This window comes from Hibiscus syriacus, unplaced genomic scaffold (genome assembly GCF_006381635.1).
Source record: "Hibiscus syriacus cultivar Baekdansim isolate YM2019G1 unplaced genomic scaffold, ASM638163v2 tig00112663_pilon, whole genome shotgun sequence".
Lineage (NCBI taxonomy): Eukaryota > Viridiplantae > Streptophyta > Magnoliopsida > Malvales > Malvaceae > Hibiscus > Hibiscus syriacus.
This window is the reverse complement of record NW_024063378.1, coordinates 45797-62482: the sequence shown is the minus strand read 5'-3', so window position 1 is coordinate 62482 and position 16686 is coordinate 45797. Positions and strand designations below refer to the sequence as shown.

Below are 16686 nucleotides of genomic sequence, written 5' to 3'. Positions count from 1 at the left end.
ATATTAAAAAAACATCCAATCACACAGTGACACGTGTCACCATCGGGTTGGATTAAATTTATTAAATTAAATAAAAGTTAGGACTAAATTAATAGAATGTAAGTAATGAGGACTAAATGTGTAATTATACAAATTTTTAACTTCAACGTATCTCCTCCGTAAATATTTAACGTCAGGTGGTTTGATTAACAAGATTTAAATAGTTAGGTGACCTGATTGATAAAATTAAAAAATATATGATTAAAGTAAAAAGGGTAAATAGTTAGGTGGTCAAGAGTATAGTTTACCCTAAAAACTAATGTTTTATAAATATTGTATTTTAATTAAATTACATTTCAATTTTTAACTAATTAATAATTATTCGTTTAGCACTTTATAATTTAACATTTTATAATTAATTTAATGTTGCTCGTTCAGCGTGACAACATCATCCTATCCTAAATTACTTTAAAATTTTATCATTTAAAATTCTTACAAAATCATCATTACAATTTAATCTTTTAGGGTGGTAATTAAAATTATAAATTTAAATATTAAAATTATTTTCAATACATTTTATTTTAAACGGATAAAAACTATTATATAATAATTGAATAAATATACAACTTTTCTTTTTGAATATAACCTTTTATTATACATGTAATGAGATATTTTATATTTTTTGTATTAAAAGAATATAAACTATATGTTTAGTATTTAAAATTATTATTTCTATTCTGTTTTTAGTATTTGAACTTTATATTTTTTCAAAAGCATACATAATATTTAATTTAAGTTTTATTTTGATATTTCATCATTATACTAAATACAACATGTCACCATAAGATAATAACTTAACAGTTATATCATATATCATCATAAGATAATGTCACATCATTATTAAAAAATTAAAAAAAAATCACTTCAAAATCATATGAAATTAAATTAAACATAAACCTAAATTAAACGTTATGTATGATTGTGAAAAAAATATAATTCAAATACTTAAACAAAAAAATAATAATTTAAATTGTATATTTTTCAAAATCTTACTTAATGTTTAATTTAAGTTTCGTTTTGATATTTATTGTTATAACTTAGCAAAATTGTTAACATATTACCATAAGATAATGTCACGTCGTTATTGAAAACAAATATCACTTCAGTAATTCTATTAATTTTTTAACAACAAAGTACCAAAATGAAACATAAACTAATGTTTAGTATGATTATAAAAAAAAATTAATACTAAAACGGGATAAAAAATAATTTAAATACTAAAAATGTAATTTATCATAAAAGAAACATAAAATAGATTGGAAAGTCTCTAACAGGGATTTTTTATATACACAGACTCGAACTCGATACATACTTAAACGATATCAAGTTGTTTTACCACTTTGAATCATCACGTTGGTAAGATCTAACCTTTTGAAACAATTAAATCTAAACCTAATATTTGTCAAGTATGATAAAATGAGAATCTAACGTTCTCATACATTATCTTTTTTATTAAAGGAGCAAGCCTCTTAGAACACAGGGCAAATATTCAGTAGCAGAACAGAGATTACAACACCTAAGATTGAAAATAAACGAGCCAATCCATGACTCAAAACGAGACCATGCAAGCTAATGATACCAGCGCGACAGTTTTATATTTATTTTATAAACAAGAAGCACACAATGATGATGTACCCGAACAGATTACAACGCTTACGATGACAAGAAACGAGCCATCCATGACTCGAAACGAGACCATGCAAGCTGGACCGCAGCTTCATCCTCATCAGCCATTCCCATGTCTTTTCTTCGCTTTATACCATCGGGGGACCTGTTCATGAAAGCATGTGCATTGCCCGATAATATGCACCTCATACGGAGTTCCTGATGCTTTCAGCTTTTCCTCCAACGCTTTTGCTGCCTGAAATCTCGGGAATTCCATTGCTAAGTTTCAGCAACAATTCTACCAATAAAATCACTGTATGGTATTATTGCATTTCTACTAGTTGCCTTATCACATCATAGAAACTACACAGCAAATGCTTGGTAAAAAGAATAGAAAAGGCAAATAAACCGACCTAATGAAGTTTCATTACTCTGATCATTGTACAGCAAATAAACAACGGTACTCGCATTATCTCATAACCAATCACAAAATCAAAGATAAATTAATGAATGAACCATTTCCTGTGGCTCATAAGAGTCCATTTCTTTTTCATTTTTTCTATCAACCATTACCCATGGTTTATATGTAACTAAGGTTTTTGGAAGCTAAATGAAGTAAGCCACTGTGCTAGGTTCCCTGTCATTTTCTCATGATCATATTGGGTCTTAAAGTACTTGACAAATCATTGCTGGCATTTCTACAAAAAGTTTGCCACTGAACTGTTATTATGGCCTGGAAGGTGGCTGAAATATTTTATTCCCAAAAGAAATAAAAAAGGGGGCATTTATAGCGTAGAAACTCCAAATACTCAGTCAGAAACATAAAACTAGTTTCAAGACATGATTAGCAACAAGTTATTAAATCTAAAACTGAGAACAAAAAAGTTGTCATACCGTCACATCTGCAAACCCAACAAAGTTATCAAGTTCTCCGAAATGAGCTTGAACAGGGGCCTTGGCCTGAGCAGGGTCTGCAAGTTCAGATGAAGGAACACCATAGAAGGCAACAACAGCATCGACTTCAGGAACTAAAACAGAACTTGCAATAGAGAGGGCACCCCCCATGCAAAACCCAGTTACTCCAGCCTGTTGTAATGCAATGAAATCAGAGATTGCACACTGACCAAATTTTAAACTTCACCTGAAACTTAGTGTAATGCAATGAAATCAAGATTGCACACTGACCAAATTTTAAACTTCACCTGAAACTTAGTTTAAAAACAGAAACAGTAATTCTAATGTCCCACTATAGTTTGGTTGATAAAACAGATTGGTTGAGTTGTTAAGAAAAGGTAGCTCCCTGTTATTATGCATATTTAACGGAAAAAACACTTAAAAAATTCATAGGAGAATCTTAACTTTGTTTGGAAGTTAAACTTAGAGGAGATCATGAAGAGACAGGAAATAAAACATAAAAAATAAGAGACTAGAACATAGAGATAAAAGTGATGAGCTTATATTTTCAGATTTAACAAAATGGTAAGGAAAATAGGCTAACATAAAATATGAAATCATCAATCCACTGTACTTGATTCTTTTAAAGATAAAAAAGGTATCAGCAATACTTATCTCTCCTAAATCACTTATAGAAAAATGGATGAACCCATCATTATTTTATATTCTCTCAGATTCTCCATCCACTAAGCCATCCAAACAAAAGAAAAGTACTAAATATGAATCAGATTCATATATCTGTTTCAACTTATCTCAGTCAAATAAGTTAGCAGAACAGACAATAAAATGAAGTAAACATAAAAAATGTGTAGTGTAATCATAGGGCTTTAACAAAAAAGACGATAAAGAACCAGCACAGACCTTCTGAGCCATTAGCTTTAAGCCAGTTAACTGAAGCACGTATATCCTTTACAGCACCTTGCCAATCAAGACCATCCATTAGGTTGAGCTTCAGCAACATCCAGACCAACCTTTCCTCGATACAAACTGATGCAAGTCAAGAAATTTTAAATGAATTACCATTCAAACGCGGAAAACGTCAAGTTTATGGTAATTGAGAGAAGAGAAGAGAAAAGAAGAAAAACATATATATAAAATAAAAAAACTGGGGAATGAAATTCATACTCTGGAAGTGCTTTGAAACCTGAACCAAGTTGAGAAATCTTCACGGCATGATTTTTTATCTCAAAATCCACACCCCACCACTCCTGAAGAACAACAATTCCAGGTGCATCTTCTTTGCCAACCACGTATGCATCAAATGCCTGATCAGTGCACTTAAAATAAATAAATAAATATATCAAAGATTATCTAAACCAAATAAAACTTGGCTCTGCTTTGGATTTGTTGAAAACTGCAAAGCAATCATGAAAACAATATTATCGACAACAAGTAACTAAAACTACCGGTGACAGTAAAAAGATTAAACAACATTAAAAACAAAACCCAGTCACTATCATTTCAGCAAAGATCAAATAGTCAACAATCAAAATCATCAAAAAATGGAATCCCATGATAATTATAACATGATTAGTCAACGTAGATATATATCATCCATTTTTTTAGTCAAGAAAGGGGGGAAATCAATTTCAGTCTCAAATTTTCAAACCAACATCTCATACAACTTAATTACTAATATTTCAGCAAAGATAGTAATACCCAACAATCAAAATCATATAAAAGGAACTCCTAATTCATAAACTGTTAAAACGAAGAGGAAAGGAGAAGTTCAACTGACGTCATCCCTCTGAATCTGAACTTTCCTGAAAGCAGAGTCGGCCATTGATCGGATAGAGAAGCGAGGAGCACAGGGAGCGAGAGTGCGTGAAAGGATGAAGGAATAAGAAGGCTTGTGTAGAGATACAGCTGGATAAGATTCTGGACGATGATAAAGATAAAACAGCCGCTGCCGCACCTAACATGCTTAACGCACTCACTTATTTTGTAACTTAGTATTAATTATTGACGTCATTTTCTACTACCTTCTTCTTCACTGGGAATAAACAGCTCACAAAGCTACGCCGTTTAAGATAGTTTCTATCAAGGGCTTAAACCTAATTTGGGCCTAAAATTTAAGATAAATTATTTCAAGAATATTTCTAAAAATTTGATTTAATTTTTTTAAAAAATAACAGCCAGCTTTTACAGAACCAAACAAAATGAATCCAAAAACAAAACAGGTGTAAACCCTTAACAGAGAAGAAAAACGAATAGGAAATGGATCTTGTGTTAGTAGATGACTCCGAATTGAAGATCTACGGCGGGTCTAGAAATCTTCTGTCCTCCGCTGCCTGCAATTCCACACTCAGAACCGGTCAGTCGAATCAAACGAACATCCACGTAACATCTTATTAAAAATATTTAATATTTAATACATTAAGTCAACTATTATTAAAGATTTAAATTTCCAATACTATGACATATAGAGAATTACGTAACAAAGTGTGAGAAAGAAAAAAAATGTTGAAATCCAAATCAAAATCAAAAAATCAAAATAAAATTTGCATACCTCTTTAGTTCATTTCCTAGTTGAAATTGTAGGAGAAAGTGTGAGTGTAATATGCTAAAATGAGAAAATGAAAAAAAAAATATTTTTAGAATTTAGTTAAAAGAAAGTCTTTTAAGGTAATCAATATTATATTAATGGATGGATGGGGCGGGTAACGGATCGAATAATAGGGGTTGAAAAAATTTTACTCGAATCCATCATCCGCTCCATCTACCACCCACTTCAAAATGATCAAACTCATATTTCATCGGGTTTTTGTCCATTTAATTGGGTTGGGTGGGCCATCATCCATAGGTGATTGTCAGCCCTAATTGTAAGGATAACTTCTTAACCATTGTTCTCGAATCACCTTCAAAAACCACCGCTTGGAATCCCAACTCAACAATAAATTGGACTGCATGCAACCCAGCCATAACCTTCGTCATGAAAGCTGAGGTAATCCTTTCTCCCACTCGACGACAAGCACCCATAATAAATTCATCGTTGTTTCGAATTAGTACTCCTGACTAAGCCCAAATTTTATTTTGCGAGAAATTGGCATCAAAGTTCACCTTCACCACGAGGAGATGGAGCTTCCAACGAACGAGAGGAAACCAGAGAGAGCCATTTGAACCTGCATTAGCAATTAGGAAGTCTTGGCATGAGATTTAACAGGGTAATTAATTCTTCCACTCGAACTTGTTTGCCCTCATGGTATGCTTTATTCCGGGCGAACCATAATGCCCAGATAATGCATAATATCTCTCAGTGTCATGTAGTAGCACAGTTGCTAAATAACCTCCCTAACCATTTAGTCAGATTAGCTTCTAGTAAGTGATTCGGCTACTGAAAATTCAATCTTGGCCATAGTAGTTGAGCTAGATGGCAGCCGTGAGCGATATGCAGACCTATTTCCCTTGGATTATCGCATGACGAACATATCGTGTCATCAATAATACGCCTAGTGTGTAGGTTGTGCTTCGTCGTAATAAAATTCTTAACAAATCTCCGGACTTGTAACTTAACTTTTCTTTGACAAGTACAAGCCCATATGTGTTTGAACACTACTTTATATAGATGAGAGATGATGTTCATATCAAGTAAACATTCGTTAACAGCTTCTAACGCTATACACTCCAATTTTCTCCCAACTCCAAACAAGACAACTTTCTTGATCAAAACTAGAGATAGGAATCCTAAGAATCAACTTCGCCTCATTTTCTGTAAACATGCCATTAACTAACTCGATCCTCTACGTCTTCAGATTGTTATCGATTAAATCTGTCACTTTTGTTACTGAATTGTCACAAACAGATGCAAAACGTTCCAGATTGAGATAGAGGTACCTGTTCCTACCTTCCATCTCATCCTCATCTCCAATGAGCCTTTTGCACTTCAAATACTCCGTCAAATATATGATATGGTGGCTCCTAATCTCGAGTTCAAAAATTATTCGCATGGAAGTAGTTCGCTCATATTAGTCTACCTACTAAAGTTTCCAGGTTGAAAACAATCTGCAACCTTTAAAGTTTCCATACTTTTAGAGTAAATATATATACTTTCGAATTTTAAAAAAAATATTTCAAACGGTTAAATTGTATATATTTTACCGTTTATATTATTATTAACCTTTAAATAAACCGGTAGCTAGTTTAACGCAATAAGAAACGCTTATTTAACGTAATAAGTAGTGCCTATTTAACGTAATAGGTAGCGCCTATTTTCTTTTATTGTTTACATTATTAGTAACCTTTAAACAAATTGGTATGTATTTTAACGTAATAGGTAGCGCCTATTTTATTTTACCGTTTACAATATTAGTAACCTTCAAATAAATCAGTAGGTAGTTTAACATAATAGGTAGCATCTATTTTATGTTAACCGGTTAAGTTTTAAATATAAGTATTAATATATATACAATATAGGTATGAATATTTTTTCAAGACAATAGTTGGATATAGCTTATTTTCGAAACAGTATTCATACTTTTAGAGTAAGTATGGATACAGAAGTAATGCAATTTATGTTTCAAAATTTTTTAATAGTTCTTCATGTTTTTCACCTATAACATTATGAGTCTATTTCATGCTTTAGATAGAAGATAGAGTTAGTAAGAGAAAGAAAAGAAGAAAATGAGAAGAATGAAGGCCTTTTAGGCCTAATAAAGGGTATTTATACCCTCACCAAAACGACGTAGTTTTGGTGAGGGATCTCCATGTAATTTGGTAATGGGCAAACAATATGCGAAGTCCCTCTGTTTTGAAAATTTCTATTTTAGTCACCAAATTAAATTTTTGGGCATTTTTAATTTTGTCTTCGAAGTTTATTTTATTTTAATTTAATCCTTGTTTGTTTATTCATATATATTTTAGGGTAAATACCATATTTAGTCCCTTATAATTTTTATAATTTATATGTTAACCCGAATTAATTAATTAAGGCTAAATTACACTATTAGTACTTAGATTTTTTTTATTCGAGTTAGAGCCTGTTGAAAACATTTTGATGTTTCGATATAACAAATTAAATTAAAAGAATTTTAATTTTGAAAATGACTTTTCTAAGCATATTCGATATATTAAATCGAATATCAAAATATTACTCAAAGTATTTCAAAGTTCATTTTAAATCTTTACTAAAATGTAAAATTAAGTTTTAATCTTAAAATAATTTCAAAACAATTTTATAAAGTATTTCGAACCGTTTCAAAGCCAAAAATTACAGTTTGTCCAGAGGGAACCGATTCCCCCTGAATGGTTTTGCTCCAAGAAATAACAGTGTGCTCGGAGGGAACCGATTCCCCCCAGGGGGTACGATTCCCCCCACTGTTCAACGGTCGAATATTTGAATTTTACATTTAGGGAACCGATTCCCCATGAGGGGGTACCGATTCCCCCCACGCTCCAAGCAAAAATATTAATTATTTTCACACTTAAACGGCTCCAATAACTTCATTAATGATCCCCAACATTCAGAAGTGATTCAAGGTGTATTTAAACAAACTTAGAAGCCATTGATCAACAACAAGAAACATCAAGAAACTAGAATCAAGAGAGAATCAAAGAGAAAGCATCAAACCTCAAGTTTGTGCATTTCAAGCCTATTTTTTATTCATTATTCATTTTGCTTTCAAGAACACTACTTGTACTCAATTGTATTCATTCTTGAGTGTTCTTTTCTTTGTTCTAGAATTGTGCAACAATCTACCTGTGAGGATTTCCTTATAAGTTTACAAATTTGTAATCTTCTCTTTGGGAAAGAGTGTTCTCAAGAATTGGGGTATATTATTGAGGGGTTGTAAGGTTATCTCTTTGGCCTCAAAAGAAAGAACAAATTAGTGAATTTGTTGGAAAATCCTTAGTGTGGATAGCTAAGGTAGTGGACGTAGACTTGATTGAGAAAGTCGAACCACTCTAAATCGCTGTGCAATTACTTTCAATTTTCTGCAAAAGCTTCCACAAAATTTTAATTGCCAATTCACCCCCTCTTGGCCGATTCTGTCAATCGATTAACTCAACAATTGGCATCAGAGCCTAACTCATTTGAAGGTTTAATCGCCTCTTGAGTCATTTCGGGAAGAGTTACATCGATAATCAAAGTCATCAATGGCCTCTACTTCAAACTTCGACTCCGGTCTCGATTCGATGCTCGTCAACAAGCCTCTTTTCTTCAATGGGGCTAACTATGCCTATTGGAAAAATAGGATGATGTACTTCATTCAAGCAAGTGACATGGGAGCATGGAATGCCGTAGAAGAATGATACATCAAGCCTCTCACTCATCCAAGATTGTGGAGTGAAGGAGAGACAAGAATATTCCAGCTCAACTCCAAAGCCATCCATTTCATATTTTTGTGCTCTTGGACCAGATGAATATGAAAGAGTTTCATCTTGTACAACCGCCAAAGAAATATGGGACAAACTTCAAGTCACTCATGAAGGTACCGATGAGGTAAAGAAATCTAAAATTAGTATTCTAACGCATAGCTATGAAAATTTCAGGATGAAACCAAATGAAGATATCAAAGCTATGACGGATAGATTTTCAACGATTGTTAATGGTCTCAAATCATATGGAGAGATCATTTCAAATGAAAAAGCTTGTGAGGAAGTTAGTCTACTCCCTTCCAAAATCGTGGCAATCAAAGAAGACGACAATCATTGAGTCTAAGGACCTAACATCCTTAACTCTTGAAGAACTAATCGATTCCCTTCTCACTCATGAAATAATGCTTGAAGATGAAGTAGACCTCGATAAAATTGACGAGACACCAAAGGAGAAGGAGAAGAAGAAAAACATTGGAGTTGCTCTCAAATCCACAAAAGATGAGAGTAATTCGAATGAAGATGATGATGAAGAGGAAATGGCATTATTTGCCAAACGATTCAGAAAGTTGATGATGCCCAACCGAGGAAGAAAATTAAAACATCATGAAGGCTTCAAAACTGAATCGAAGGAGAAAGACCCGATCATTTGCTATGAATGCAAAAAGCCGGGGCATGTCAAATATGATTGCCCACAATTGAAGAAAAATGGTCAATCCAAAAAGAAGCACAAGGCTCATGTAGCTACATGGAGCGATGAAGAAGGTTCCGATGAAGAGGAACAAGAAGTTGCAAACTTGTGCTTGATGGCTATCGGGGAAGATTCTAAGGTAACCTCTAACTCATTCGACTTGGATGAATTATCTTATGATGAGTTATTAGAGGATTATAATGGGTTGGCTTAGGATTATAAGACTCTATTTTCAAAATACAAAAATGATATTTCAAAATTGAAAAACGAAAAATAGTCTTATATCCAAGACCAACAATGAGCTTGAAAGTAAGATCAAAGAATTGCAAATCAAAATTAATGATTTTGAAAAGAAAAATACTGATTTGCATAACTTACTTTCAAAAGTTCATGATGATCATCAAAAGAAGATTGATGATCTTAAAACTTATTTTAATAAGGTTGGAACAAAAAGTTTTGAAAAAGGTGAGAATTCAAAATCCAACTTTGTTAAGAAAAGTTTTAGAAGCTACAATCATAGAAGTCCTCAACGAACCTTGAATGGTAAAATTATTAGGAGTATATGGGTTCCTAAAGAATTCATTACTACTAAAGATAAGGATTTCCTTCATAAATGGATACCAAAGGGGATAAGGATTTTAGAAACTAATGAATATGGACCCAAAAGAATTTGGGTACCAAAATTAGAAATTAATCTATGTTTGTAGGAAAATGAGCATTGCTACAAGGCACGGAAAACAAATCCAAATTCATGGTACCTTGATAGTGGATGCTCGAGACACATGACCGGAGACAAAAGCCGGTTCATAGAGCTTAACGCCAAAAATGGAGGAGAAGTGACTTTTGGTGATAATTCAAAAGGTCACATTGAAGGTATTGGTACTATAGGTAATACATCTTCCATACAAATTAAAAATATGTTATATGTGAATGGATTAAAGCATAATCTATTGAGTATTAGTCAATTATGCGATAAGGGATTCAATGTCATGTTTGAAATTAATGGTTGTAAAGTCATTGACATTGCATCTAATCGGATTATGCTTGTTGGTCATAGAATAGGAAACATATACATGGTGCATTTAGATTCTATTGATATGACTAATTTGTGCCTAGTTGCTAAGGATGAGCATGATAGTTGGTTATGACATAGGAGACTATGACATGCTAGCATGAGTGTTATGCAACGGTTAGTTCAAGGAGAATTGGTTCGAGGGCTGCCTAAACTAAAATTTGATAATGATAAAATCTGTGATGCTTGTGCTAAAGGAAAACAAAAGCGAGTTTCTTTTAAATCCATTAATGATGTATCAACTAGTAGAGTATTACAATTGGTCCATATAGATCTTTTTGGGCCAACTAGGATACTAGCTTGGGTGGAAAACAATATGCATTGTCTTAGTAGATGACTATTCTAGATATACTTGGGTTCTATTCTTAAGTACTAAAGATGAAGTATTAGAAAAATTCATCACATTTTCAAAAGTAATCCAAAACGAAAAAGGTTACTCTATCACTAGTGTTAGAAGTGATCATGGCACTGAATTTGAAAATGTTGGATTTAATGAGTTTTGTAATTCTAATGGTATTAGCCATAATTTTTCAGCACCTAGAACCCCTCAACAAAATGGAGTTGTTGAGAGGAAAAATCGAACTTTAGAAGAAATGGCTAGAACTATGCTTTGTGAAAATAATTTGCCAAAATATTTTTGGGCGGAAGCCACAAATATCGCTTGTTATGTTGTAAATCGAGTAATGATTAGGCCAATTTTAAAGAAAACTCAATATGAAATTTTCAAAAATAAAAAGTCTAACATTAGTTATTTTCATCCTTTTGGATGTAAATGTTTTGTTTTAAACAACGGTAAAGAAAACCTTGGCAAATTTGATGCTAAAAGTGATGAAAGAATTTTTCTGGGTTATTCCTTAAATTCTAAAGCTTATCGAGTATTTAATAAAAGAGCTTTAGTTGTAGAAGAGTCTATACATGTTTTCGATGATAATCTCCTTCCGAGGAAGGATTCTTGTGTTAATGATGATGTAGGTATTATAAATACAAATGACGTTAGACATGACGTTGGAGAATCATCATCAAAGGAAGAAACGAAAGATGAGAAAACTCATGATCCTCTCGAGAATCTAACCATTGAAGAAAGGGAAGTATCTTATCCAAGAGAATAAAACTATGTCAAGGATTGTGAGATTATAGGTGATCCATCCAAAAGGGGTAACAACTCGATCTTCTCTTAGAAATATTTGTAATTATGTTGCATTTATTTCATGCATAGAGCCTAAGAATATTAAAGAAGCATTAAATGATGATCATTGGATTATGACTATGCAATAAGAGTTAAATCAATTTGAGAGAAGTAAAGTATGGACATTAGTTGAAAGGCCTAGTAATAAATCTATTGTAGGTATTATATGGGTATTTAGGAATAAGCTTGATGAGAGTGGTAATATAATGAGAAACAAGGCTAGACTTGTTGCTCAAGGGTATACTCAATAAGAGGGCATAGACTATGATGAAACATATGCTCCCGTAGCTAGGATGAAAGCAATTAGAATGTTATTAACATTTGCATGTTTTCATGAATTTAAATTATATCAAATGGATGTTAAGAGTGCATTTTTAAATGGTTTTATAAAAGAAGAAGTGTATGTGGAACAACCTCCAGGTTTTGAAGATTCAAAATTTCTGGATCATGTTCTTAAATTGACAAAAGCACTTTATGGTTTAAAACAAGCTCCTAGAGCTTGGTATGAAAGATTGTCAAACTTTTTAATTGAAAAAGGTTTTTTCAAAAGGGAAGGTTGACACTACATTGTTTTTAAAGCATAAAGGTAAAGATTTATTAGTAGTTCAAATTTATGTTGATGATATAATATTTGGTTCTACTAATGATGTTCTTTGCCAAGAATTTTCTAAGCTAATGCAAAGCGAATTCGAAATGAGCATGATGGGGGAGCTCTCATTTTTCTTGGGACTCCAAATCAAGCAAAGAAAAGATGGCATCTTCATCAATCAAGCTAAGTACGTCAAAGATATGCTCAAGAAATTTGAACTGGAAAATGGCATGCCTCATGACACTCCAATGAGCTCTTCAACAAAGCTTGACTTAGATGAAGGAGGTAAATGTGTAGATGTTAAATTATATAGGTCAATATCTTTACTTTATCTAACTGCAAGTAGATCGAACATTATGTTTAGTGTTTGCTTATGTGCTAGATTTCAATCATGCCCTAAGGAATCACATTTACTAGCTGTTAAGAGAATCTTTAGATACCTTAAGGACACTCATAGTTTAGGACTTTGGTATCCTAGAGACTCTAGCTTTAGCTTGCATGCATTTTCTGATGCGGATTATGGAGGATGCAAATTAGATAGGAAAAGCACCTCCGGTACTTGCCAATTCCTTGGAAATATGTTGATTTCTTGGTTTTCAAAGAAACAAAATTGTGTTGCATTATCTACCACTGAAGCCGAATACATTTCAGTTGGTAGTCGTTGTGCACAAGTTTTATGGATGAAACAACAACGTTTTGATTATGGAATTGAAGTAGGTACCATTCCTATCAAGTGTGACAATACTAGTGCTATTTGTCTCACTAAAAATCTCATCCAACACTCTAGAACTAAGCACATTGAAATAAGACATCACTTCATTAGAGACTATGTCACTGAGGAAGATGTAGTTCTAGAATTTGTTGATACTTTGCATCAATTAGCGGATATCTTTACAAAACCTTTAGACAAGGAACGTTTTTGGACACTTAGGAGAGAATTAGGTTTAACTGACCTATCTTCACTAAGTGTTTAAAATAATTTTAGAACTTTAAAGAATAAATGAAAAATGCTTATGATAGTAATTTCTGATTACATTCATTGCTATTAGTTAGGGGGAGTTTATGATTCTTGATGAAAAATTAACTTTATGTTCAAATGTAGTTTAAGGATTAATTTGATTGATTGAACATAATTAATTTTTGATATATGAGTTGCCAATACCACTAGAGAAGATTAATTTAGCATTTTGAGTGTTTAAAATATAGATTTTTGAATTATAGGGCAGAGGGAATCAATACCCCCTTGAAGGGGAACCGATTCCTCCTTTGAAGGGGAACCGATTCTCCCCTGTAGGGGAATCGATACCCCCTGGGGTTTCTGGATATAACACGGCCAGAATACCCTTTTTCTCTCAAAACCTATTCTTTTCCTCTTGCCGTCGTTCTCCTCTCTACTTTCTCTCTATCTCCATTTTACCTCAAAACAACGTTTTTAATCAGAATTCTCTTCAAATATCATCTCCTAAACCTGTTGGAATCATCAAACTAGTGCAAAAATCATCACATTCTCACAAAATCCGAAAATCTTCAATGTATTTTTCTAAAACTTCTATTTTGTCAATTTTTGAACATAGGACTAGATTTACTTAGTTCTAGATTGAAATAATGATTGGGCATTGATTTTTCAGTGTTTATAAACTATATTTTACAACCAATTTCATCAAAATCTCACAACTTTTCAAATAATTTTTTAATTTTTGAAATATTTAAAAAAATTATTTTTAAATTGTTGTGTTTTGAATTAATTGTATTATTTACATGTTAACTATACATGTGTTTTTCAAACATTATTTTCAATATTTTTTTTAAAACTTTGCCCATTAGATTTGTTTTAGAGAACCTTGAAATATTGAGGACTCAATTGAGATTTAGGATTGATTGAATTGCATACATGTGTTTTTCTAAATTGCAGGTTATCCATACTATTCTCATTTATTAAACCATGTCAAAACGAGCTAGGTCTAGTCGTTCAAACCATCAATCAAACCCTCCTGTAAATCCTCCTCCTATCCCACAAAATCCTATTCCTAATCCCATTGATCCTAATTTAACTATCCAAAACTCGTGCTTCAATCAACCTGGTCCTAGAAATCATCGTTTTTGGTATTATCAGTATTTTGACTCGTATAAAATTAGAGATGAATGTATCCCATCTCTTCAAGCTATGATTGATATCAATTTTAAATATCTTCTTATCTTACGAGAATGGAAATTTGATAAACTTTGTGATCTTGAACCTAAGGTTTATCATCAGCTTGTTCGTATCTTTTTTTCTAATGTTGTTTGTATTAAAAACTGAAATCAATCTGAAACCATAGGAGTTCGTTCCTAACTTCTAGGACAATACTTCTATCTTGACCCGACTTACATAGCTAATGCATTAGGATTAGATAATGATGGTTTATCTAATGAAAAACAGTTATTAGGTTCTCGATATAAAAGAAAGGATAGTGCAAGTGTCTTAGATCTTCATGCATTTTCTTCATCTGATGATCACTTGGTGGTTTCGACCATCCAGAGGTCGTTACTCTACTCTTAGAGCTTTGGATCTTTGGTGGTTCCATTGTTTTGAAAACAATATTAAAATAAATCTTCCTGAGATTATTTTTGCTGAAATTGTTGAAACCGTAAACTTAGTTCCAAATAAGAAACTTTGTTCTTCTCTAGTTTATGGTTGCATTATGAGTAATCTTTTTTCTAAAGTCGAGCTTAAAGTTGGTCTAGATGTCTCCTTTCCTCTTAAAAAACAAATCAATCTTCTTTCCTTAACGAGATCGGGATGGACCAAGAATAAAGAAACCGGTGAATGGGTTCGATCTTCTGAGATTACTTCGGGAGCTAGTTCTTCACAAGCTCCACCAGAAGCTGACGACGATCCCGAGCTTGAACAATTAATGCAAGATATTGACAAAGCTGACGATGAGTCGGAGCAGCACGAGGAACAAGCTCAGCAAGAAGATCAAGTGCCTCCATATTTTCAATCATTTATGGAGACATTTGATTTCCATTATGCATCCTTGGATTCTCGCTTCACTTCCATAGAATCTCACTTCTCGACTATGGAAGCTCAACAATTGGAAATTCTCTGAGAGATGCGTGCAAACAATGAAGCAACCAACGCTCGTATTGATGCACTCACTCATGACATGGCAGCTATGCAAGCTCATTTCCCTCCTCCCGATCCTCCTACGGATGCTTGAACATTGATCTTTGCTTTGCTTGTTTGGATTGAACTTGGATATTTGCATTATTGTTAAAATATTTTGAATGCTTTTTGGATTGTTTATTTTTGGTTGTTCGAACTTATGTTTAATACATTTGATTTGGATTTCGTGATTATTTTGCATCTTTAGACATATATGACCAATTATCCATTACATGTTTATGAATATTGATTATGAAACTAATGGCTAACCTCTCTTTTGATTGTGATCTTAGCAGCTTAAGCTTTATATTAATAAATCAACTGGCTTACGTTTTTCAAAATTCTTGTTTAAAATGTTTTTTATAGGGTCTTTTTGATTTAACAAAAAGGGGGAGAAAGTGTTAAAGTAAGGGGGAGTAGTATTTTTCAAAATTAAAATTCATTTTCAAATTAGAAAATCTTAAAATGTTTTGTTATATCAAAAAGGGGGAGATTGTTGAAAACATTTTGATGTTTTGATATAAAAAATTAAATTAAAAGAATTTTAATTTTGAAAATGACTTTTCTAAACATATTCGATATATTAAATCGAATATCAAAATATTACTCAAAGTATTTCAAAGTTCATTTTAAATCCTTACTAAAGTGTAAAATTAAGTTTTAATCTTAAAATAATTTCAAAACAATTTTACAAAGTATTTCGAACCGTTTCAAAGCCAAAAATTACAGTTTGTCCAGAGGGAATCGATTCCCCCCAAGGGGGTACCGATTCCCCCCTGAATGGTTTTGCTCCGAGAAATAACAATGTGCTCGGAGGGAACCGATTCCCCCCAGGGGGTATCGATTCCCCCCACTATTCAACGGTCGAATATTTGAATTTTACACTTAGGGAATCGATTCCCCATGAGGGGGAACCGATTCCCCCCATGCTCCAAGCAGAAATATTAACTGTTTTCACACTTAAACGGCTCCAATAACTTCATTAATGATCCCCAACGTTCAGAAGTGATTCAAGGTGTATTTAAACAAGCTTAGAAGCCATTGATCAACAACAAGAAACATCAAGAAACTAGAATCAAGAGAGAATCAAAGA

The 16686-nt window shown here is 32.7% G+C and overlaps 1 pseudogene; it reads right to left on the bottom strand.

Annotated features, from left to right (window-relative positions):
- Nucleotides 1-1662: 1662 nt before the first annotated feature.
- On the bottom strand, nucleotides 1663-3538 carry LOC120182465 (annotated as a pseudogene).
- Nucleotides 3539-16686: the final 13148 nt, after the last annotated feature.